The sequence below is a fragment of the Lygodium microphyllum genome, chromosome 7 (assembly GCF_053477565.2).
Source record: "Lygodium microphyllum isolate KBCC chromosome 7, Lygodium_microphyllum_v1.1.10, whole genome shotgun sequence".
Taxonomy (NCBI): Eukaryota; Viridiplantae; Streptophyta; class Polypodiopsida; order Schizaeales; family Lygodiaceae; genus Lygodium; species Lygodium microphyllum.
The window spans coordinates 123253041-123280603 of NC_141141.1; positions in this window are offsets into that span (position 1 = coordinate 123253041).

Genomic DNA, 27563 nt, shown 5'->3' on the forward strand with positions numbered 1-27563 from the left:
TGAAGGAGGAGAAGAAAAAGGAGAAGCATGAAAGAATTGTTCTTCAAGCTTTGCGGTAAGTGCATTCTCTCTTCTCTCTTTTCTTTGCTTCTCTCTTTCTTTTCATTTATGAAGAGATGCATAGAGAGAGGAAGGGAGGTAGGGGGAGAGAGAGAGACATAAAGAGAGAGAGAGAGAGAGAGAGAAAGAGAAGAGAGGGAGGGAGAGAGAAATGAAGAGAGCAATACAAAGATGGAGAAATATGGAGAGACTGAAAAGTAAAGAAAAGAATAGAAAATAGAGAGAGAGAGAGAGAGGGAGAGAAGAATATATCGAGAGAGTGCTAGATATGCTCAATGCCCCACCCTCATAAGGTGCCACCAATGATCCATGGTGCTCAAAGTTGTGAGGCCCCCATTATGAGGGGAAGCCAAATGTGAGCCTGGATATTGGTTAAGTCCTAACTTGTATATCAGATGAGGTCTATGTGATCGGATGGCAAAAAGGTGATCATTGTGGTTCTAATCTTTGGGTTGGACTAAGTAATTAAGCTGGTAGCAACTCGAGGCACATTGCATTGAGTTGCGGGGTAAAGGGAATACAGTATGAAGCGAGGAGGCATGTTCCACGGTGGATTTCGTGAGCTTTTGCGGTGGATTTTGTAAAATTTTATTACTAGGACTCATACACAAGGTGGATTCTTTGTGCGAAAAGTCGATGGGGACGCCTATCCTTTTCGAGTGTTTTGTTAATTTAATGTGTAAGTGGGTGATTCCATAGCAAGTAATTCCGCAAAATACATATTTAAATTAATAAACGTTTATGAGTTTAGAGTGTGTACTCGTAATAAATTAAGGTTAAGATAGAGTTCTAACGAATTTATTTTTGTAGCTGAAGACTGCTAGGTATTCACTTTTGTTGGTTTAATTGCATTATTTTTCTAACAATTATGAATGCTTCAGTTGATGTGTAGAGCAAGCAGCGGTGGCATTGGGAAGCATTGGAGGATAGCGTGTATTCAAATTATCATCAATTTTTTATGGGTGCGTATCTCAGGCATGGCGTCCATATTTTGACGTGCTTATTTATTAAAGTAATTTATATTTATTTATTACCTTTGTATGCGCATGGGTGCACAATTTAAATATTTGTATTGGACATTGTATTTGGGTACTGCCCCTGATTCCTTGGGCACCCAACAGCTTTAATTCTTTAGTGGCACAAAAGTAAACACAAAAGCTAAAGCGTGCTAATTGTAAATTGAGCTATTTCTTGAGCTTGAAGATGAATAATATATAAAAATACATGCTTTGTGAAGCACTCAGACAAGGCATGGGGGGAGATTGCACCCAATTAATCTCTTGCTTCATATCGTGCATACTTTCTTCCTTGTTTTTGTGCAAAAGTAGAGTTCTTTTATTCTTGGGGACCTTCTAACGCTCACTACGCGCACATATGCCGTCCGATCTGTGCACCATAGTAGGTCCTTTAGGCTCATATGGTAGGGCGGTTAGGCTGAACTGACCACCTTCACGGGCTATAAAAACTAAATCCCTTCATAGTCATTGATCATCTATCTTTCACCCCGTCAGAGTTGTTCTAGCTAGCCGTATCTTCTTCACCTATCTTCTGTCTAGATCGCCATCTAAGCTTCACAGTGGAAGCGCACGGGTGGACAGAGCCATCTTTGTATCAATTTTTTGGAGCTAAAGAAAATTTCTAATTCTCCTCTTATCTGTTGTGTACTCTCTATCTCTATCTCTTTCTCAGATTCTGTTCGCTATGCCATGTTTTTTTTTTAATAGATAGGGGGAGAGAGAAGTAAGGAAAATAGAGAGAGAAAGGGATATAGAGAGAATATATATATATATATATATAGTGGGGAGGGAGGGAGGGAGGAAAAGAGAGAGAAAGAGAGAGAGAAGTATAAAGGAGAAGGAGGAAATCCATGAAGGAGAAGAAGAAGGAGAGAAGTGCGAAAGGATTTTGTTTTAAGCTTTGAGATAAATTCACTCTCTCTTCTCTCTTTGTTTTTATATTTTCTTTCCTTCTCTCTTTCTTTTGTTTATGAATAGATACATAAAGAGAATAAGGGAGAGACACATAGTGATAAAGAAGAGGGAGGGAGAGATGGAGAGATAAAAGAAAATAAGGAAAAACAAAGAGAGAGAGAGAGAGAGAGAGAGAGAGAGAGAGAGGGGGGAGGGGGAGGGGGAGGGAAAAAGAAAGAGAGAGTGGGAGAGAGAAATACAAAGAGAGAGAGAGAGAGACATAGAAATAAATAGAGGGTAAGGAGAGAGAGGGAGAGCTAAAAGGAAAGGAGAAATGCATTTCATCTATGTGTTCATAGAGTAGAATGTTGTTGCCATGTATAAACCCACCAAGAAAAAAGGTAGATGTCAAGGGACCCTCCCTCAGTATTGAAGATCCTGAAGGGGTGAAACCCCTTTGTAACATTTGCTATTTGAATTAAAATTTTACTTGATAATTGTTTCTATTTGCGTTTCTATTACCGTTGCTATATGTATTGCTAATTCCAAGTAGTGATGCTAGTAGTAATGTAAATAGTGACTGATTTTTCATGTCCTAATAGGGCAACAAATGACGATGAAGGGGGTATTCTAGTTCCATCATTTTAAACATTGGTATTGTATCTATATGTTGTAGTGTATATCTCTTGCAGATCAAAACCTTCTTGATATCTTTTCATGTGATTGGGGTCTTAGATATACCAATATTTCTACACCATTTTTAAAATAATAGGCATCATGCATGTAAATCAATAGCACAATCCATAGATATCATGATCTTAGCAAATAATCATATATCTCTTCTTCATTTTCTCTATTATAGACATAATTAGAGCCTCCTCTTAAGGCTTCAAGCTCAAGGCTTTTCTTAAGCCCTTTAGTTGTAATAAGTGGGTTCCCTTCTTTTGACAGCCACATATACATCAAAATCATATAGCAAGATCTCTACCCGAGCATCCATCATAATATATCCAATGGAGAAATGAATAGCTAGTGTAGATACTAGAAACCCCTTGTACAAGGAATTTATTACATAGTCCTTGCTATCCTCTGATACATTCTTCTAGTGATCCAATATAGTATGCCTAAAAACTTGCTAGCACAACTCATGTATAGGTATAATCCATCTCTTTCCCTCATCATTCATATGTACGACTCTCACTTTTTGCTCCACTAACTACCCATAATCCAATGGGGTAGGTCTAATTTATGTCCTCTCCCATCTATGACTATACTTCTTAGTGTAACTAGAAGACCCATCTACATCATGTATACCTACAATAGTGGAATCTCTTGTAGTACCATCCACAGGAGGAGTGACACACTCTAATGGCTGTGAAAACCTTGGCAACATACTATTAAAAGTGCCTATAGATGTAGCAATGTTGTGTTAGATATGCTCAATGCCCCTCCCTCATAAGGTGGGACCAATGATCCATGGTGCTCAAAGTTGTAAGGCCCCCATTATGAGGAGAAGCCAAATTTGAGCCCAGATATTGGGTGAGTCTTGACTTGTATATTAGATGAGGTCTATGTGACCGTATGGGTAAAAGGTGACCATTGTGGGTCTAATCTTTGGGTTAAGCTGGCAGCAACTGGAGACACATTGCATCGAGTTGTAGGGTAAGGGAGTTAAAAGGGGCCCCTGGAATATTCCCTATCCGACTAGTGGAAGCTCATATGGTAGGTCAGTCACACCGACCTAACCGCCTTTGCGGGCTATAAAAGCTAAACCCCTTCACAACCATCGATCATCTATCCTTCACCCAATCAGAGTTTTTTCAACTAGCCTTAAGCTCTTCACCTATCTTCTATCTAGATCGCCATCTAAGCTTCACTGTGGAAGCGCGTGGGTGGGCATAGCCATCTCTGTATCAGTTGTTTGGAGCTAAAGAAATTTTCTAATTCTCCTCTTATCTATTGTGTACTCTCTATCTCTATCGCTTTCTCAGATTTTAGTTCGTTGCACCGTGTAATTTTTACATGGTATTAGAGCTAAGGGGGCTCTAGGGATCAAAGAGTGCGCAAGAGGCAAAGGCTTCAATAGCAAAGAGAAAAAATGTCATCTTCCGAAAGCGGTTCTGGTGCATTAGGAAGTGGTGTAAGAGGTGGTGTTGCTGTATCAGCTATTCCAGCATTGAGGATTCATCCACCAACCTTGAGCGAAAGCAGGTAAGATGGTACAAACTATGCCTTGTGGAAGTTCATAATTACAACTATCCTTGATTCTTATGAGATTTTGGAGACTGTGCTGCGGACTGACATAGAACCACAACCTACCCCCGACCCATCAAATACTAGTGTGATGATTCCTCGGAATGTAGATCTTGAACAATCTTGGAAAGAAGGAATGTAGATGCATTGTGTGCCTTGGTTACAAGCTGTTTTGATAGTGTTCTAGCTTTGATTCAGCATACAATCAAAGCATCAGATGCTTGGAATGTACTGACGAGTCAGCATGAAATGTGAAACCAAACAAGGATTCAAAACTTGGAGAATCAACTAGCAGCAAATAAGTTTGCTAAAGGAGAGACAATTGAAGCATTCATCACTCGGATTAAGAATCTGTGCGACCAGATGACTGGTGCTAGGATACAAAATACTAGCGAGGAGCTAGCTCAGAGGTGTCTTTCAATTTGTCCACAAAAGTTTGATGGACTAGTAACTGCCCTTAATACTCAGGTGAGACCCAAAGCTTTGAGTTTTGAGGAGTTTTATGCATTATTGCTGCAAGAGGAGTTGAGGTTAAAAGCCCCAGAAGGAAACAACAATGGAGATGCTGCATTCTCAACCAATGCAAAAGGCAGAGTTGGTTCCTCCACAAAAAATGATGGTGACAAAAAGAAGAACGTGGTAAGAAGAAGTTTCAAGGAGAGTGATTCTATTTCAAGAAGAAAGGACATGTAATCACAGATTATCGTGTCAAGAAGGCAGATGAAAATAATGGTACCCTTAAAAGTAAAGGGAAAGAGACAGTGAATATGGTTGAAGCAGAGTTGGAGTTATTCATGGGAACCATTGAGGAGTGTGCTCCTCGACACAAGAAGAATCTACCATTAACTCATGGGTGTTGGATAGTGGGGCCTCCCGTCACATGACCAACAAGAAAGGTCTATATAGTTCTCTACAAGAATCCATCACTATGACAGTTGGAAATGATGTCAAATGCCCTGCTGTAGGCACATGTACTATTTCATTTATTATTGCAAATGGTGATGTCAAAAAGCTTTCAAATGTGTTGTATGTTCTCGAAATTAGGAGAAATTTGTTATCAGTTGCTGCCATAATTGATCTTGGTCATGAAATGAGGTTCAAGAATATAGGTGTAGAAATTCTTGACAGTGATGACAAAATTTTTGGCAAAGGTGAAATAAGGAACAACCTATATGAGCTAAGTGCTTTTAGAGTCACCATTGGAGTGGGCACAAGTAAACTTTGGAATGAAAGGTTTGGACATATTGGATTTGCAATGTTGAAGGAGATGTACAAGCAAGATACGGCTGCTCACCTAGCCGCAATGATTGAATTGAAGAAACTTTCTGAAGCTTCTATGATGGGCAAGCAACAGAGAAATGCATTTCCACAAGAAAGCAAGAATAGAGCACATGCTTCTCTAGAGTTGGTGCATGCTGACTTGTGTGGAAGGATGCCTACACGGGCCTTGGGAGGATCTTCTTATTTTATGTTGATTGTTGATGACTACACTAGGAAGATGTGGGTGTACTTCCTTTGTGATAAGGCTCAAGCTTTTGGTAAGTTTAAAGAATGGCTAACACTTGTTGAGAATGAAACATGAAAAAGTATGAAGAAATTTAGAATAGATGGTAGTGGTGAGTTCAACTTAAATGAGTTTGAAGACTTTTGCAAGAACAAAGGGATCAAGCATCAATTGACGATGCCTCACACACCTCAGTGGAACGGTGTTGTGGAATCCAGCAATTGCAACATTGTGGAGATGGCAAGATGCATGCTAAAGGGCAAGGGATTTCCTAACAATTTTTGGGCTCAAGTTGTGAATACTGCATTCTATATTTTAAATCGGAGCTGCATAAAAGTACTCAAGGAAAAAACACCTCATGAGGCTTACACTGGTAAGAAACCATTTGTCTCACACTTCAGAATTTTTGGATGTGAATGTTATGCACATATTCCAGATGAGAAGAGAAATAAGTTACAACTAAAAAGAAAAAAATATATCTTCTTAGGTTATAGTGATGAGCAAAAGGCTTACAAATTATATGACCAAGAGGCAAAGAAGATCATCACGAGCTGTGATGTGGTGTTCAAGGAGCAGCTACAAATAGTGGAGAAGGAGAAGACAAGCTCTTCCACTTTATCATCAAGCGAAGAAGTAGTCCACTCATTCTGCATCCAAGGCAAAAAGGCGAAATTTGAAATGGCTCCTAAGAAAGCACAAGGCACAGCTGTAGGAGGATCGTCTCCTAACATCCACATGGACATTTCACCACAAGTCCAGGTTTTTCTTTCTAATTTTTATTTACGTCATTGTAATTCGATCGTACATGGATGATTTTTGGAGATAGGATGCATTTTTCGTCTTAAATACTTTGGTTCATTTAAAAGAATTAGCTCACAACGGAAGAGTTCGGTCATTAGAATCTTTTAGTAAAACGAACAAAATAAAGGGAGCATAAATGCATTTCTAGCAAGTACTTTTTATGCATTGCAATGAATTGAAATTAGATTAATGTCCATTTTAACAAAACGAAATTATGATAGTGCACTTCAAATAGGCATGGGAGTATAAATTGCATGTCGCATTATTAAGACATATCTTCTTCGCAATGAGTCATTATGGAAAGTGCTAATAATCCATAGGAAATTGCAAGGCATAAAATGGTTCTTGAGTTGCATAACTCCAGTCAATCGGTATAAATATCATTTCAACTGCGTAATTGTTAGAAAAGGCTGCATGGTTCAAAGGGAAAAAAAAACCCTAAAATTTAGAAGCATGAATGCATGTTATAAAGAGATCAAATCCATCGCATATGGACACGTCCAACAATCTCCATTTCATCCACAAGATGCACAAGAAGGTGAATTTGTATCGTGACCATGCTGGTGGGCAGGTATTTCTCAAAGAGATAGACCGTCTCCACTGCTCCCCGCCTCGCGGATTCAATAGAGGACGTCTTAATCTCCTTCTATGAGATCCATTTCACCAAAGTCAACAACCTGTAAATGGCCTCGCATATTTCTGGATTAAGACATCATGCGATCGTGATCGGTAGTACAAACTGCCACAAATGAGAAAGCATTATGAATAATGGCTACATCCCAAATAGCAAAATGCCCACTCTAATTACAATCCATTCGTAGTACAAACCTGACATATCTTATGCCAATCATGGGATTTTATCCCTGATAATTGGTCATCTTTAGAAAATGCAAACCTAAGAGAATGCATCATACCCGTCGGAGTGCGGATAGTCTTGATTACTTGCTTCACAATGTGCTCTTCTTTAGTAGAAAAAACCCAAGGAGCGTGAGGAAGCTGCACGGACCATCAGCACTCGATTGCGGCCAAAGCGCCTCCATCTTACCTACCTCCTTCAAATCCATTCGTGCCCCTATAGTGTCTCTCTTTCTTGTGATGTGCTCCCATAACAAGCTACCCACATTCTTGAAAATATTCATGGGATCCAACAAGTGGTTGACCTATAAGTGGGTCCAATATGGCAACTCGTAGAAAACTAAGAACGGGCGCATTCCATTTGGATGTGATTCCACGTAGACCATTTTCAACTCGTACCAGCTTGCCTAAGTTCATGATCCTCTGGTAAGAAAGCATGGTATCTGTGATATACCATCATCTTTATGGTTCGTGACCTTCGGGAGTCTAACTGTGGCCCGCACAATGGACATGTATGATAACTTGAGGTAACCAGACCTGTTCCAACACCACAACCTAGTGAATACTTGATTCAATGAGATAAAATATAGATATTACCAGCGAGAATGGAGGCCTTCTCATCTAAGCACTCTCACAATCCCAAAAAGTCATGCATCGTCCACATGAGAATGGGTCGAATATTGGCTAATCGTTGACCATCACGCTTGCTTATATCTTGCACGGTGACCCCCTCCTCCCAAAAAATCTTAAGCTCATCGACTAATGGATGAAGATACACGTCCATATTTTTTTACTTTGTAGCGGCCTGGGACGAGCAAGCTAAGGATGTGATGTCCTTTCTTCATAGATTGCCATGGAGGGATATTGTAGTTGACAAGGACTATAGGCCACACACTGTAAGAAGTTGAGCACAGACCAAATGGGTTCACCCCATCCATTGCAAGACCAAGACGAAGATTCCTTGGCTCTCGGGCAAAGCCTCAGAAGATTGAGTCAATGTGGCTCCATACACACGAATCCGTTGATATTCATTGAACTCCATCCGTGGACCTATTCTGTGCATGCCACATTGTCAAGCTCGTCATGTCGGATGTACGAAACATGTGGTTTATGCGAGGGATGAGTGAAAAGTGTTTGAGAACTTTTTGAGGGATGGTTTGTCCTTGCAAGTTGTGTCGATACCTATGAGCACCACACTTTGGACATGTCTCCATAGTCTTGTATTCTCCTCGAAATAGTATGTAATCATTGATACATACATGGATGCATTTTTTCCAGTCGATCCTAAGTGGGAACGGCCAGGATACTTCCGCTACGTGGCAGACGTGGGAAGAACTAGATCGCAAAACCCGTAACATTCCATGGGAGTGTCGGGTGGAGCTTTCTAGACATCCTTTCTGATGGACTGCTAAGACGTGTCCCGAATGATACTAGGGGACACGTTACATATTTAGGATAGGCTTAGGTGTATGCGAAGAAGTTTAGATGAAGATAGAGTCATAAACTAGACATAGACTACATGTAGAGTAGACACATGCTAGGTTATATTGCTAAGCATATGTATAGCCTATGCTATGCTTGTCATACTTTGAATCTAAGTATAGGCTACACTATGGAATGCACATGCTTTGACAATGTAGATATAGGAAATACCTCTCACCATCAATAATCACTTGAAATATTAGAATGAATATCAAAACAGGTGTCATAAGATTAATCAGTGTACATGTTATCTTGCTTTTCTTGCAATCAAGGGTTTTTACCTTACTTTATATTTTTATATCCACCCATCTAGCTAGTTGATACAACTATCTCCATTATTTTTAATTTTCTTTCCATTTTTTTGTCCATCCATCTAACTAGTTATTAGTACAACTATACCCCTTATTGTAGTGCTAATGAGACAAGGAGTATTGTCTTAGGGCTTCAAAGGATAGAAAATCTACGATTAATATTTGCATATATAGTACATTTTCCAATTCTTATAAAATGAAAAAGTGGAAAATTAGACCTTGCAAGAGTTCACCTATGTATGGACTATGTTTTCTAAAGTTATGGGAAACTTTCATGTAACAAGTAAACTCTTGTGTGATTTCAAGACATATTAACTCTATCTAGCCAATGCCTACCTAGAGTTGTGATGAATACATTATGAGGATTTTCCATGAAGCCCAAAATACAACTACTAGGACAAGACTATCACATGGATTGGATATCTTGAGCAACAAAAAAGACAATTTTGTTCCTTGTGATCAAAGGAATCTAGATGGTTCTAGCAACTACATTCCGTGTGTTTTTTCTAGGAGAGCATTTCATAGCTTTCTCCCATGGCTAGTAGTATTTTTCTAAGATCCATGAGTATTTATATTATTTGGTTTTTGAATTGAGGTAGGACTATGGTTGATTCTTGACTTAGAGTTTCACATGTTGAGTTCAAGGATAATTGTATCATCATGAAGCTAGATTTGATAGCTGAAAGGTAAAATGAAGTCTAAAGATATGTGAGATTGTTTGGCAATCACAATTACAAGACAAAAGTATTTAGTAATGCAGTATCTACAAGACTACTTGTGCTGATCATAGTGGAATAGGGAGATGAGATTAGTGCTTCATGCATGTGCTATGGGGACACAAAGTCATGAGGATTATTTGATCAAGGTGTAAGACACCTAATACTGAAGGATATGCAAAAAATGGTCTAAATCACATGGAATATTTATCCCTAATAGTTTCAAAATTTTATGCTTTTTTATCATAAATTATCTATAAGGCACTTGGAGGTGTCATCATTGATATGAGAGGTTAAATCTAGCCATACCTATGGTTCCTATAGTAGGGGGATATTGTTTTGGCAAGGCAATGCTTTTGTGGCCTTTATTGCTTTCTTGTAAAACCTATATATATTGCCTATTGTATGTTGGAAGGGGTGCAATCCAAACTATTAGCCATTATGGAAGGAGATTTTAACCTTTTTTACAATATTTTGAGTTGGTTGTGAAGATTTTGATTAGGATTTGGAGGCTATGGAGACTCTTGTAGTGATTGACACTCAAGATTTGAAGCTCAGATAAAGATGAGGGTATGTGATATTACATGCCATAATACTGGTGTGACTGATTGTGTTGCTAATATTATTATAGTAGAAGAGCCTTCTTTTCTTATTTCATAGTGGTGCAAGCCAAGATTCAACTCTCCATTATGTGGTGAAGAATGTGAGAAACTACGATAGTGGCTATGGTTGCTCTAAAAATAACTTAGCATCATGGAGGGCTAGATTCTAGTTGTTTAGCATATGCCATAATGAGTTGGAAGAATGTTCAAAAAGACCTCCTTAAAGGTCATGTGAGGAGTTTTACATGCCTTTGTACTATGGAGTTGCAAGCACGTTGTGATGATCATGCTCTTAGTTTGCAAACCTTGGTTTGAATTGATGAAGAAATTTTCTAATTCTCCTCTTATCTATTGTGTACTCTCTATCTCTATCTCTTTCTCAGATTTTTGTTCGCTACACCGTGTAATTTTTACATGGTATTAGAGTGGAGGGGGCTCCAGGGATCAAAGAGTGTGCAAGAGGCAAAGGCTTCAATAGCAAAGAGGAAAAATGTCGTCTTTCGAAAGTGGTTCTGGTGCATTAGGAAGTGTTGCAAGAGGTGGTGTTGTTGTATCAGCTATCCAAGCATTGAGGATTCATGCACCAACCTTGAGCAAAAGCAAGTTAGATGGTACAAAGTATACCTTGTGGAAGTTCATAATTACAAATATCCTTGATTCTGATGAGCTTTTGGAGACTGCGCTGGGGACTAACGTAGAACCACAACCTACCCCCGACCCATCAAATACTAGTGTGATGATCCCTCGGAATGTAGATCTTCAACAATCTTGGAAAGAAGGAATGAAGATGCATTGTGTGCCTTAGTTACAAGCTGTTCTGATAGTGTTCTAACTTTGATTCAACATACAGCCAAAGCATCAAAGGCTTGGAATGTACTGAGGAGTCAGCATGAAACGCGAAATCAAACAAGGATTCAAAACTTGGAGAATCAACTAGCAACGAAGAAGTTTGCTGAAGGAGAGACAGCTGAAGCATTCATCACTCGGATTAAGAATCTGCTCGACCAGATAACTGGTGCTAGGATACAAAAGACTAGCGAGGAGCTAGCTCAGAGGTGTCTTTTGATTTGTCCACAAAAGTTTGATGGACTAGTAACTGCCCTTAATACTTAGATGAGACCCCAAGCTTTGAGTTTTGAGGAGTTTTGTGCATTATTGCTAAAAGAGGAGTTGAGATTAAAAGCCCGAGAAAGAAGCAACAATGGAGATGCTGCATTCTCAACCACTGCAAAAGGCAGAGTTGGTTCCTCCACAAAAAATGATGGTGAGAAAAAGAAGAAGGGTGGTAAGAAGAAGTTTCAAGGAGAGTGATTCTATTGCAAGAAGAAAGGACATGCAATCGCAAATTATCGTGTAAAAGAAGGCAGATGAAAATAACGGTACCCTTAAAAGTAAAGGAAAAGAGACAATCAATATGGTTGAAGTAGAGTTGGAGTTATTCATGGCAACCATTGAGGAGGTCTCCTCCTCAGCACAAGAATAATCTACCACTGACTCATGGGTGTTGGATAGTGGGGCCTCCCGTCACATGACCAACAAGAAAGGTCTATACAGTTCTATGCAGCCTCTACAAAAATCCATCACTATGATGGTTGGAAATTATGTCAAATGCCCTACTGCGAGCACATGTACTATTTCATTTATTGTTGCAAACGGTGATGTAAAAAAGCTTTCAAATGTGTTATATGTTTTCGAAATTAGGAGAAATTTGTTATGAGTTACTGTCATAACTGATCTTGGTCATGAAATGAGGTTCAAGAATAAAGGCGCAGAAATTCTTGACAATGATGGCAAAGTTTTTGGCAAAGGTGAAAGAAGGAACAACCTATATGAGCTAAGTGCTTTTACAATCACCATTGGAGTCGGCACAAGTAAGCTTTGGCATGAAAGGTTTGGACATATTGGATTTGCAGTGTTGAAGGAGATGCACAAGCAAGATATGGCTGCTCATCTACCTGCAATGACTGAATTAAAGGAACTTTGTGAAGCTTGTATGATGGGCGAGCAACAGAGAAATGCATTTTCACAAGAAAGCAAGAATAGAGCACATGCTTCTCTAGAGTTGGTGCATGCTGACTTGTGTGGAAAGATGGCTACACGGGCCTTGAGACGATCTTCTTATTTTATGTTGATTGTCGATGACTATAGTAGGAAGATGTGGGTGTACTTCCTTCGTGATAAGGCTCGAGCTTTTGGTAAGTTTAAAGAATGGCTAACACTTGTTGAGAATGAAACATGAAAAAGTGTGAAGAAATTTAGAACATATGGTGGTGGTGAGCTCAACTTAAATGAGTTTGAAGACTTTTGCAAGAACAAAGGGATCAAGCATCAATTGATGATGCCTCACACACCTCAGCGGAACGGTGTTGTGGAATGCAGGAAGTGCACCATTGTGGAGATGGCAAGATGCATGCTAAAGGGCAAGGGATTGCCTAACCATTTTTGGGCTCAAGTTGTTAATACTGCATTCTATATTTTAAATCAGAGCTACACAAAGGCACTCAAGGGAAAAACACCTCATGAGGCTTACACTGGTAAGAAACTATTTGTCTCACACTTCAGAATTTTCGGATGTGAATGTTATGCACATATTCCAGATGAGAAGAGAAACAAGTTACAACTAAAAAACAAAAAATGTATCTTCTTAGGTTATAGTGATGAGCAAAAGGCTTACAAATTATATGACCAAGAGGCAAACAAGATCATCGGGAGCCGTAATGTGGTGTTCAAGGAGCAGCTACAAATAGTGGAGGAGGAGAAGGCAAGCTCTTCCACTTTATCATCAAGTGAAGAAGTAGTCCACTCACTACAATATATAGACCCAGTAGCGACATTTAAAGCGATTGAATTATTCATGGAAAAAATTACCCCCCTCATCGCTATTCACGCCGCTATTAGTGACGCGATCGATTCATCAGTATTAGCATCACTAACCCAATTAGCAACGTTAATAGCGATGCTTATAACTATAGTTGCAGAGTAAATTTTTGACGCAAATTCTAGCTATGTGCACTAAATATTCTTTCATAATTCATTTTCCAATGTAACCTACACCAATGTCTAAAAATTTTATATCAGATTTTCAAAAGAAAACTGAATCCTTTGATTGCAAAAGCTAGATATAATCAATTCCAAAAGGTATTTTGCAAGGAGCTTTTTCATCACTTGCTTAGGCTGGAGAAGAAAAAGATATTGTGATTACAAAAGCTAGATATAATCAATTCAAAAAAATATTACTCAAGGATCTTTTTTATCACTTGTTAGGCCCAAGAAGAAGAACTTCACTTCAAGCTTTCATTATAGTCAGGACCCCGAGGTATGAATAAGTCCCATTGATCTTCTGCTCACTCTAGCTTATTCCAAACTTGTTCAAGTATTTTTGGGGGAGCATTTGGACATTTTTAAGAGTTATACCATGGTGTTGGAGCCAGAAACACTTATATAGGGAGTGGTAGTGTCTCTAAGATCTACTTCTTCCTTCTTGTTTTTACATATGTCTAAGTCATCTTCTATCTCTTCTTTCTTGTCTTCACCCTCAATCTCAATGGATGGAGGTGTTTTAAGATCAAAAGAATTAGGCTTATCCTCCCCCCTCTCAAATTCCATTTCTTGAGCTCAGACTAGTTGCTGTACTCCAAGTAGATCCCTGAAACGAATGAATTTCTCTTTACAAGTGATTTGGTAAAGATATCGGCTATCTGGTCTTCTGTCTTCACATGAAGTAGATCAATTTGTCCTACAAGTACCATTTCTATGATGAAATTGTAATGAATCTCTATGTGTTTGGATCTAGCATGATAGACGGGGTGGCTAGCTAGCATCCATATATACCTCAAGTTGTGTAGATAACCCTCACGCTACTCCATATATACCTCTTCAAGCAAGTCACCAGTCAGAAATGCATTTTTGGCATCCATCTGTCATAATTTTGAGCCCTTAGAAGCCGCTAATTCAATGACTATTCTCACCATTTCTCCTCATAATCTAGGCCATATTGGTGTGCATATATCTAATCTAGAGATATCTATGTGAAAATCTCTTACATCTCCTCATTTGTGTAGTATTGGCTCATCCTACTCTCTAGATTGTCTCTAGAAAATTGCATTTTTTTAAAAAAATCAAGACATTCAAAATAAAGGTGAAAGTAACACATGATAACAACATATATTTGTGAGTTTAAAAGTAATCTAAAATATAGTACCAAAAAAAGAAAATATCAATGAATCTCATAATAAGGGAATGTAAATATGATTCATTCTATATGCTCATAAAAAGCTCTTGGCATAGCTCGAGAAGGTCTATGTAAAGGTCTCTACAAAAAGAAGAGTCTATTTCATTCTTAAAAAATTCTTGTATGCATGCCTCCTTTAGTGGATTACCCATGCTTGTCTCCTCCACATATTGCAAGCCCACTTCATCCTCCTCCACTTTGTACAACAATGACTCCCCTATCTACATACTCTCCATGTCCATGTTAGTAGGGATATGTTTCCATGGACACATGTAACATTTCCGAATCAAAAAAAGGTATTCCACATACGAATCTCCTCTTAGGAGGCTAAAAGGTTAGAATAAGGGCAAATTTTTAAAATTAATTATCCCCCTCTCCTCCAGCCGACTGTCGTGCTGGAGGAAGAGGGGAATAGCAGGTATGAGCAAGCTCCTTGCTGGAGCTTGCTGAAGGTAGAGAGCATACGAGATACCATGCAGGGGAGGGAGGATCCCCTCCCATCACCTATATAAGAGGTATGGGGTTAAACAAGGGAAAAAACGGGCTGTCGTGGAGCAAGAGAAGCCGTCGTCAAACTGCCGAATAGAGGGAGAGAGTGGAGACTTTGTGCGTTCCCCTGAAGCACCACGGTCATGGCGGGCGAAATTTACTACCCTGAGGAGGAAAGAGGAGGCTGACGGCGTTGCAGAAATCATCGAGAGGAGGAGAGGACAATCACCATGCTGCTCCACTGGCAGGGAGGTATAACAAAAGTCGCCGCTGCCATTCGTCACGCCATCATTTGCTGCCAGCTTGCCACCAGAAATCACCTTCTTTTTCCTCCACATGGGCTCCACAGTACTTCCAGAAGCTTTGGAAGGTTCTTAGGAAGCTTCTAAAAGCCTCCTAAGAAGCCCCCCCTCATATGGCCTACTTAAGCCCTTTTCTGCCCCATACAAAATTCCCTCCTAAGGGCTCTTTAAGCCCCTTTTCCCCTTCCCACACAAAAACCCCTATTTCTTGTGGGTCTTTAAAAGGCCTTTCAGAGTGGGTTGATAAATCCCCCTCCCCCGAGACTTAAAACCCTCCTCATAGGTTTACCCCAACCCCGCAATCCAAAGGGCTTAATCCTTTCTTGTGGCCCTTTCCCAAAAGCCCTATCATGGTTCTTATACCCCCTGTCCTCTGGAAATTTTCACCCCATTTTCGTGGGAATTCCATCTAATTCCCTTACCGTAAGGTTCCCCACAAGTCCTCAAAGCCTTCTTGTGGATTTTTCCTCCCCTAGCCAGTTTTAAGGTCTTCTAAAGTCAACTCATAAAGGGAGTTTGCATATGACGGAGACCAACAAGACCATAACTCTGCATCCAAGGCAAAAAGGCAGAATTCGAAATGGCTCTTAAGAAAGCACAAGGCACAGCGGATTGTCTCCTGACATCCACGTGGACATTTCACCACAAGACCAGGTTTTTCTTCCTAATTTTTATTTACGTCGTTGTAATTCGATCGTACGTGGATGATTTTTGGAGATAGGATGCATTTTTTGTCTTAAATACTTTGGTTCATTGAAAAGAATTAGCTCACAACAAAAGAGTTCGATCATTAGAATTTTTCAGTAAAACGAACAAAATAAAGGGAGCATAATTGCATTTCTAGCAAGTAGTTTTTATGCATTGCAATGCATTGAAATTAGATTAATGTCCATTTTTACAAAATGGAATTATGATAGTGCACTTCGATTAGGCATGGGAGTATAAATTGCATGTCGCATTTTTTCTAGCATGATAGACTGGGTTATTTGCCAAGTGTATATTGCTCATGTTGTCACAATAAATGACAACTGGCCCATCTGTAGGCTAATGCATATCATAAAGTAGCTTATGCAACCAAGCTACCTGACATGCAGCCATTGCTGCACCCCTGTACTCAGCCTCTGTGCTCGACAAGGCAACTATAGGCTGTTTCTTACTGCTCCAAGTGACTGCAGCACTCCCAAAAGAGAACACATATCCAATAGTAGATCTTCTATCAGAAATACTACCAGCCCAATCAGCATCAGTGTATCCATGCAATTGTATCTGAACCTCAGTCTCATAAAATAGTCCATACTGCAATGTGGACTTCACATACCTGAGTATGCATCTAGCCGTATCTAAATGCAGTTTCCTTGGAGCCTGCATAAACTAACTTACCAATCCAATAGCATAGCTCAAATCTGGCCTGGTAATAGTCATATAAATCAAACTTCCTACTATGCATCTGTACATAGTAGGGTCTTCGAGAAGCTCACCTGCATCTGCGCTCAGCTTCACATTCTGCTCCAAAGGAACTGAAATAGGCTTATAGCCTGTCATCCCATATTTGGACAGCATGTCTAATACATACTGCCTTTGCAAGAGCCGTATCCCACTTGGTGATCTAATCACCTCAATGCCCAAGAAATAACGCAGCTCTCCCAAATCCTTCATCTCAAACTTTTGCTTCAATAGCATTTTCACATGAAGGATATCTTCATCACTATCACTTGTGATAATCAAATCATCAACATAAATGACAAGCAGCATAATACCTTTCTCTGTTTTTCTCACATAAAGTGAGAAATCTGCCTTGGAAATCTGAAAGCCAAATAGTGACAAGATACTGTCCTATCTTGTCAGACCATGCTCTAGGTGCTTGCTTCAAGCCATGCAATGCTTTCTTCAACCTGTAAAAAAACTCAGGATGAACAGCATGCACATAACCTGGTGGCTACTCCATATATACCTCTTCTTGCAAATCACCATGCAAGAAGGCATTCTTTACATCCATCTGATGTAAAGACCATTCCTTTGATGTAGCCATAGCAATGACTACTCTTATGGTTTCCATCCTTGCAACCTAGCTGAATGTTTCTTCATAATCAATGCCATATGTTTATGCATACCCCTTAACTACTAATCTTGCCTTGTATCTGTTCACAGAACCATCTGCATTGTGCTTCACCTTATAAACCCACTTATAGCCAATTGCATTCTTACCTTTAGGCAAAGGTACCAATTCCCATGTAGCATTTTCTTCCAAGGCATCCATTTCTTCATCCATGGCTTTCTCCCATTTTTCTTTTCCCATGGCTTGCTCAAAAGAAGTGGGTCCTAGTTCTTGTATCACTTTGACCATATATGCATAGTGAATGGCTATAAATCCATCATATTTTAGCCTATCCACAGGATACCTAGCTCTGGTAGACCTGGGAAAAGTAGATTCACTCACAGGTGCTCTCAAAACATCCCTGATCTTCCTTACTCCAGGTGTAACAATAGAAGAAATACCCAACTCATCATCAATGCTCTGTTCTGAGCCATTGGATTCACCATCCACATAAGAGTGACCTGCATTCACATCAAACATGGGCTGATCTACCTTCTCTTTTCCTTTTGGTGATACTTGTATACCACTATCTGCATTGCTTTGAGAAGATTCTCCTAATCTCAATCTGCCTGTCCATGGCGAAGAATGTGAACCACTACTAGAGGACGCTCCAGGTCCACTAATATCTTGTGACTGCTGCTGTGAATTCTGTGCATCTACATTATCAATCACATTTACTGGTTTATACCAGCTACTCATATCATCAAAAACAACATCTCTGCTCACTATAAACTTACGAGTAGAAGGGTTATAGCATCTATACCCTTTTTACTACAGAGAATAACCAATAAAGATGCACTTTTCAGCTTTTGGATCCAACTTGGATCTCAACTCATCTGGCACATGAACATAGGCAATGCAACAAAAAATTTTCAATGAAAAATATCTGGTTTCCTACCTGTATACCTCTCCTCTGGAGTCATCCCATGTATTGCTGCAGTGGGAGTCCTGTTCATTATGTAGACTATTGTAACAACTGCCTCAGCCCAGTAAAAGTCTGGCAGGTCTTTTTCATTGAGCATGGCACAAGATACCTCTCCAATATGCCTATTTTTTCTTTCTGCAATTCCATTTTGTTGTGGGGTATGACTACATGAATATTGCTGCTTTATGCCATGCTCCTGCAAAAACCTTGCAAACTCATTTGAGAGGTACTCTCCCCCTCCATCTGACCTTAGGCATTTTATTTGCAGGCCTGTTTCTTTTTCAACCACAGCTTTAAGAGTTTTGAAATGCCAAAAACTTCACTTTTCTTTTTCATAAAATACACCCAAACTTTTTTGCTATAGTCATCAATAAAAGTGACAAAATAATGAGAGCCTCCAAGAGATGCAGCTTTAGTAGTCCACATATCAGAGTGGATTAATTCCAATGGCTTATTACTCTCTTGAACATGTCTAGGAAATGGTTTCCTTGCCTATTTTCCAAGCTGACAGGCTTCACATACCTTATGCATTTCTACAACCTTGAATTTTGGCAATCCTGCAACAATATTTTGGGCTTGCATTGATTTAAGTCACTGTACATTAACATGACCAATGCGTTTATGCCAGATATCAATATCTGCAACTACACCGGTCCCATGTGCAAACATTGCTGCACTCAATTCAAGCATGTCTGCATCCAATGTAAACATTCTTCCCTTCTTATTTGCTTTTGCTATCAAGCGACCTTTATTTTTCATATCCTCAACAAAGCATCCATGGGAATTAAATCTGACCTGCAAGCCTTGCTCAACCATTTGACCAATAGAAACCAGGTTCTTGGTGATATTCGAAACATGAAATACATCCGATAGGTATTTCTTTTTCCCATCCTACATTGACAAATGAATATTTCCAATCTACACAATAGGATGTGCAGTATCATCACCAGTCTCCACAAATCCTGGTTTTTCCATTTTCCTTGCATCCTGCATCCATTCTGCATGACCTGTCATGTGGTTTGATGCACCTGAGTCAACATACCACACATCGTTACTTTCTTCTACACTTGTCACAGAATTGGTCATGTGCTGCACCATAAATAAATGCTCATTTCTATCATCACCCTGTCTACTAGAAGATGCATAATTCCATTGTTGCAGTTTTCCATTCATGATGTCATTCTGCTTTTTATAGTAGTATTTAGCCATATGACCCATTTTACCACAGTAGTAGCATTCAACATTGCTATTAGCATTTTGGTCTCTTTGCCATCCACCACGACCTCTTTGGCTCCCCCTACCTCTAGAGTTACCATGTCCTCCTCCATAGGACTGGTTTTCTTGAGTTTGTTGCATATTCTGATTTCTACCACCACGGCCTCCAGATCGGCCTCCTCTACCTCTGCCTCTACCTCTTCCAGCACTTGAGTAGAAGACAACTTCTTTTGAAGTTCCTCCTGAAGAAGATACACCACCATTTCTCTTCTCCTCAGAAATTAGAAGAGCAATCAACTCCTCAAAATCAGGAAATCTTTCACGGACGGAAATGGATGTTCGAAACTGTGCATAATCCTTTCCTAGACCATTCAAGGTCACAAAAACTAAATCGTCATCTTCCACTGGTGACCCAATGGAAGCAAGTGCATCTGCAATCTTCTTCACCTTCATGTGGTAGTCATTGATGCTCATACTTTCTCTTTGCACATTGTGCAACTCTTGCTTGAGCTGCATTTTCCTGGCTTGCGTATTTGTGCTATACATTTTTGACAAAGTATCCCATGCCACCTTTGGCGTACTTGCATCCTGAACATGCACAATCATAGAGTCTGAAATGCTGATAGATAGCCAATACATAACTTTCTTGGCTCTCTCATACCATGCTTTAAATGCGTGCATTTGCTGTTGATTGGGAACATCAGGAAGAACTGGTTCTTCTTCATTTCCTGCAACAAATTCCCAATATCCTTTTTCCATAAGGAAATTCGTCATTCTAAACTTCCATGCTTGGAAGTTGTTCTTGTTAAGCTTTTTAGTGACAATCTCTGAGAGAGAATCAGACGCCATTACAGAACATTGCAAAAAATTATGTCGCTGCAAAGAACACAGCTTCAGTCTCACAAGGGCAAATTTGCAAAACTGACGAAAGTGATATTTGGCCACACAGTCACTTTCTAGTAACGATTTTGCATCAACAGGCAACAAGGATGATTATGTAACTCCCAATGTCTCTGCGCACATGCATACGATGTAATTTCTACAGTAACTTTTCACCGACCTATAGAACAGTGGTCGCACATCATAAAACAGGGCCTTTTCCTGAGTGCATGCAGAAAACTTCCACCTCCAAAATAGGCCCCGAAATGGCCTCAAATCAAAAAAACAGGGTCACCGAGGGCTAAAGCCCAATCCCGCAGCATATACTGCTCTCTTGCTTCACCGCGAAAGGCGTCTCAACCTAAGACAATGCACTCTTGCACTTTCCGACTGTGCTACCTGCAGAGACTTGCTCCCAAAACAGAAGAATGAAAGCAACACTGGTCCTCTTACCAAAACACCGCGAACTTGGCTTTCTTTCTTAAGCTCCTTACCACGAACAAGGCTCTGATTCCATGTCAAGATTGTGGGAGAGAAGGAAGGAGTCTCACTTGTAGCTTTCTTGCTTGCACAATGGGGGAATACACACAAGGGTGGAGGCTGAAAACAATTTTTCTCTTCTTAATTATGTAAGCCAAAAGAACTCTAGTATAAAATAAATAGAAGAACCCTATATATGGGTCTCAAACCAAACTCAACTAACTAAGGTGGCATACTAACTGAGCCACGAACTAGAGTAGATAAGGATAGCTGTCATCTAGCTATTATTCATGGGCAGTGTACCAACCGTATCTGCAACTGACAAGTCGGTGACATAAATGCACAACGGTCACCCTGGCATATCACAAGTGGAGCTCAATATCTCAACATGGAATCCATCCTGAAGAGATGGACTAACCATCATTTGGATGAAGGAATCCAAAAAGGAGTGTTTCTTAGGGGCCTACGACCAGAAGTTTGCAAGTTCGTGGAATTGAGAAGACCAGTCAATCTGCAAGCTGCAATGGAAGGTGCAAGACTGTATGACGAAGTTGAAGCAAGGCTGTCGATGAATCCAGAAAGAGGAGTCTTACCTCCTCCCATGCCTGGAATGGTATACCCACCAAATGCAGTCCTAGGGACAGTTCCCTACCCTTATCCCTAGATGCGAATAATACCAGAGTATAATGCACCTAATCCAGTGCGGTCACCAAAGACAATAGTGCCTCAAATGATGGTTCAACCACAACAACAGTGGCCTCAAATAGTTCCTCCAATGACAACTCAACAACAGTGGAGTCCTACCAATTGAAATCAATAACCCCAAGTCTCAACAGGAGCTCTGAATCAAAGTCAGAATAGAGGACCTTCTGGATCGACCCAACTAGTTTATGCAATAATTACTGAAGCTTCCCAAAACCCTACTACAAGTACTTCAGGAGGTGAAAATCTGAAGGAATACTTATCTAACTCAATTGCAAGTATCAAGAAAGAGCTTCTGGATGTGATTACAGAGCAGCTATAGACGCTAAGGGTGAATACTGTCAATATATCCACTCCTGTGGGAGCTGGAAGAGATGTGATGTGCTCTAATACATGGTGCAGAAAGTGTCATCAAGAGAGACATTTAGCCATTGAATGTACCCGAAAACCAACCGTTCGTGGAGCCTTCTGTTCCTACTGTTTGTGAAAGAACCATACAGAGGATATTTGCTCTCTGAAAGAGAATCTAAAATGACAACACAGGATATTGGACCAAAGCCTAGGGAATTTGGTCCTAATTTTGATCCGAGGAGGTTTCCCTCTCAAAGTTATAGAGCACAACAGTCAGAGATTAGAGGTGGAATGTTATAGGTGTGGAGAAAAGGGACATATCTCCCCGAATTGTCCAAACCCTAGACGATCTATGGATTACAAGCCCTTATGCAGCCGATGCAAAGGAGAAGGCCACACTGCAAAGGACTGTCCTAGCCCCTGTAAAGGCCAATGCCACTGATAGCCAACAAAAGGTACAAGAGGCTGCCTCCAATTTGGTAGAGTTGGAAGTTGCCACTGTGACGCACACCAAGAAGAAGAAAGTAGTGGTTCAGAATGAAAATAATTCTCCTGCCAAGACTGTGAAGTTCAACCTACCTACAGAGAGACAGAGCAGTACAGAACAGAACAGTGCAGTACAAAGTACTACAGTGCCACAGAGAGTTACAAAGACAGTCCCAGAGACAGGATCAGAGGCCCAAGAGATAGAAGATACAGAAGCACTTCTAGAAATAGAAGAAGCGTCGATGTAGCATTTGTTAGAAGAAAAATGAAAGATGAAAATGGGTATAGCCCCCCAGCAGGCTGGAAAAGCCTCTGGATCCTATCAAACATGACTTAGTCAAAGACCTAGACACTTTTAAACCAAACTTAACATTCCGATAGTTGCTGATGCTGTCTCCTAGCTACCAAAAGAAATTCAAAAGCATCTTGACAAGAAGGCGTGGACTAAGGATCGCTCCTTCAACAGCGACCAAGACTAATAAGGCCCTGGAGCCTGTAAAGGAAGTAGATGTGGCTAATGCCTTCCTAGATCTTGAAACCCCAGAGATTAGTGTATGGATAGAAGGATGCTTTATTTCAGATGCATTGATTGATGGAGGCTCATCAGTAAACATAATGACGGATGTCACAATGAAGGACTTAGGGTTGCATGGAATTCAACCTACAAATTGGCTTATCAGATTGGCAGACCAAAGCAGAGTCAAACCATTGGGCATCCTCCCATACGTAAAAACAACCCTTGCAGGAAGAGACTATTGGCTGACATATTTGATGGTCAAACCAAATTCTTATGCGACCTCATATCCTTTGCTGTTGGGAAGACCTTAGCTTTTTGAAGCAAGAGCCAGGACGGATTGGTTCAAAGGAACCCTAACCCTAGGCAGAGGACCCAACAAAGCGGTGTTAAAGTTGTATGGATCGCAAAAAGGCAATGTATCCACATCCATTGAAGTCATAACTGGCTCCTCTAACAAGGTAACAGATGGTACATCAGGAGATGAAGAGGTTGTTAAGCAGATCTTTCCTAAGAAAATAGAGGCACAGTCCCTAACAGTGGGTACTATAAGCCAACTGCCAAGGGAAGCAAAATCCTTGTCCATGGGAGAATATCTTCTGCCTCAACTAGAATTAACTTCAGAAATTACCTCTGACAGTGAAATAGAAGCATGGATGTATTGTTCTCCCTGTTACATGACATTTGTAGAGATAGAGCAGAGACAGTACAGTTATAGAGCAGAGACAGTACAAAGGCAGAGCAGATACAGAGTGGATACAGAACAGAGACAGAGCAAATACAGAGTGGATACAGAACAAAGACACAACGATATAGAAATAGTAACACATATAGAGCGAGAGTCAGAAGCAGAGTTAGAAGTTATAGCAAAAGCAGAAGCAGATGTAAAGGCAGAAGATGTGTTCTTCTCCTACAGAGCCTCTATAGAGGCAGAGACAGAGCCTCTAGAGGAAGAGGATGAAAATAATGAGAAAGAAAATGAAGTAGGTTATGAAAGTACAGATGAAGAATTCCCTCTCATAGAGGATGATCTTGTTGATGTTCCTACCGAGACCTCCGAGGCCGAAGATCTCAAGGTACTGGATGGAATGACTATGATTCCGTTTGGGTTGATCAATGGACCACAAAGTATGCATAATTTGTATAAGCAATGGATTAGAAGCATAAAAATTAAGTTCACCAGTGGCTCCTGTCGCCCTAACTGTTCAGTCCAGAGAAAAGATGATGATGATGCCCCTTGTCAACAGAAGCCAAAGCCCTCAAAACCCCGGCCCCTAGAAGGTCCATGCTATGTGACATTCGTGGATGCATCTTCTGAAGATGAATCCCTAAGTCCAGAAGAAGTTACCACTCACACCGAAGCAAACAAAGCTCTGATCCCCTTCCAACAACCTAAACAAACGAATGAGTCATCTGTACAGAAGGAGGACACTGGTTGTAGTCGGACATTAAACGAGGATACTACTCTCTTGAAAGAGTCAGACCTCTATCCAAAAGCAATCCGTGGGACATTTATCCACGAAGTGGTAGGTGAAAGACAAGTGACATTCTTGGATACTGATGGTACTGAACATCACTTGAAAGTGGGTCTCAATCTTCCAGAAGAAGAATTAGTGGTCCTACGAGATCTACTAAAGGAGAACTTAGATGTGTTCACTTGGTCATATAAAGACCTAAAGGGGATTGATCCCATAGTATGTCAACATCACATTGACCTGGTGTTTATCAAAGTTCACATTATAATCCTAATTATTCTGCTCTGGTGAAGGCCGAGTTATTGAAACTTCTTAAAGCATAGTTCATCTATCCCGTGGCTAACAATTAATGGGTTTTGCCCATTGTGATAGTACCCAAGAAGAACGGAAAAAATCGAATATGTATCGACTTTCGCAAGCTCAATTTGAAGACGAAGAAGGATCATTTCCCTATCCCTTTTACAGACCAACTATTGGACACGGTGGCACACCATGAGTTTTATTCCCTCTTGGATGGATTGAATGGATATAACCAAGTCCAAATCGCATAAGAGGACCAATCCAAAACAACCTTCACCACAGAATGGGGGACCTATGCCTACAGAGTGATGCCATTTGGGCTCTATAATGCTCCTATCACCTTCCAACGAGTAATGATGGATGCCTTCCAAAATCATCTGCATGATTTCATTGAGGTGTATCTTGATGACTTCTGTGTCTATAGTTTGATCCATGAGCACTGGGGACACCTAGAGAAATATTTTGACAGATGCCGAGAGTATGGGATTTCTCTCAACCCCGACAAATGTGTCTTTGGCATCTCCTCAAGAGTTCTATTGGGCGATATTGTCTCAGCACAAGGGATTGCAACAAACCCGACAAAGATTAAAAAGATTGTCGTCTTAATAGCACCAACAAACCTCAAGCAATTGAGAGGATTTCTTGGACATGTGTGCTATTACAGAAGATTTATTGCACATTTTGCAACCAAGGCAGCCCCTCTGCACAAGCTTCTAAGAAAACAAGCTAATTTTCTTTAGACGGATGATTGTAAAGAAGCCTTTAATACCCTAAAGAAGTGCCTGATCCAAGCACCTATTTTATAGCCTCTTGATTGGATGAAGGAGTTCCATGTATACACCGATGCATCAGTTGAAGGGCTAGGTGCTATCCTATGTCAAAAGGGCCCCTCTAAATTAGATCAACCGATATACTATGCAAGCCGAAAGGTCACTAATAGGGAACATAACTATACAGTGATGACGGAGCTTGAGTGCTTGGCAATGGTGTTTGCACTGGAGAAGTTTCGACACTATTTATTGTCAACACATTTCAAGTTCTATGTGGATCATGAAGCCCTGTCATTCCTTATGAACAAAGCAGATGTTAAAGGACGACTGATGAGATGGTTGGTCCTATTCCAAGAGTTCGACTTTGAAGTGGTCACTAAGCCTGGCCATTCCCATGTCTTAGCCGATCATCTGTCACACAGACTCCTCAAACAGAAGAAGAGGAACAAGATGATCCAAACCTTTTTTATACTTCTTTGTTTCTAGTTGAAATAGTTACTCCCTGGTATGCAGACGTAGCTAATCTCCTAGCAACTCAACAGTATCCTCCTAGCATCTCAAGCTGTGAGAAGAAGAAGCTTCTGTTAGAATTAGCCCCCTGCACCTTGCTAGGCGGTGCCCTGTACAAGAAAGGCAAAGATGAAGTGCTGCGAAGATGTGTTGCAGGAGATGAAATCAGCATAGTATTGAAAGCATTCCATTTTGAACCCTGTGGTGGACATTTCGTAGGAGAAGTGATAGCCAAGAAGGCTCTGTTAGCAGGATACTCGTGGACTGACCCTCCAGAAGGATGCATATGACTACTGTAGGAGATGTGATGCTTGTCAACGAATGGGGAAACCCACCAAAACAAGTGCCATGCCACTTCAACCCATTCTCCCCCTAAAGCCGTTTGAGAAGTGGGGATTGATTTCATGGGTCCCATTGATCCACCTACCAGATGGAAGCAGAACAAATACATCTTAGTATATACAGATTATGTCACAAATTGGTGTGAAGCTAAAGCCCTGAAGCGGGATGATGGTAACAATGTAGCCCTGTTCCTGTACGAGAATATTATCACCCATTTTGGCAGTCCCCTTGAGCTGGTAAGTGACAGAGGTACTCATTTCCTTATTAACAAAATCATGGAGGAGCTGACTGAGCTATATAAGATCTGCCATCGTAAGTCCACTTCTTACTACCCTAGAGCCAACGGCTAAGTTGAGGTCACTAATCGTATCCTTTGCTCGATTTTGACAAGAATGATTGCTACACATCGTCGCGACTGGGACGATCGACTTACAAAGGCCCTTTGGGCATACAGAATCTCTCATAAGGCAGCAACAGGACATACCCCTTTTCAGCTAGTGTATGGTACAAAAGCTATATTCCCTGTTGAGTTGAAATTACCCTCTTTGTGAGTGGCAGTTAAAGAACGCTTGGGAGATAGTGAGTCACTACAACGTCGTCTCCTACACTTGGAATGCTTGGATGAGATACGACGGATGGCCTTATAGTGCATGGAAACCACTCAAGCACGACGCAAGGCCTATCATGACAGTTTCATCAAGCTTAAGGAGTTCAAAGAAGGTGATCTTGTCCTAGCCTATGATTCAAGATTTGGCAAGTTTCCTGGCAAGCTTCAACAGTGGTGGATGGGCCCATACAAGATACTAGCCGTCAATCCTAACGGCTCTGTTCAGGTACAGACCGTTGATGCCTCTAATGATCCTTTCTTGATCAATGGCTATTGCCTGAAGATGTACTTCCCTCCTTGGGGATCTTGATAATCACAGTCGACCTACCCTTTCCCTTTTGGGCGACGCATTGTAATTGTCGTGCTTCTGATAGCCATTATGATTCTCCTCATGAG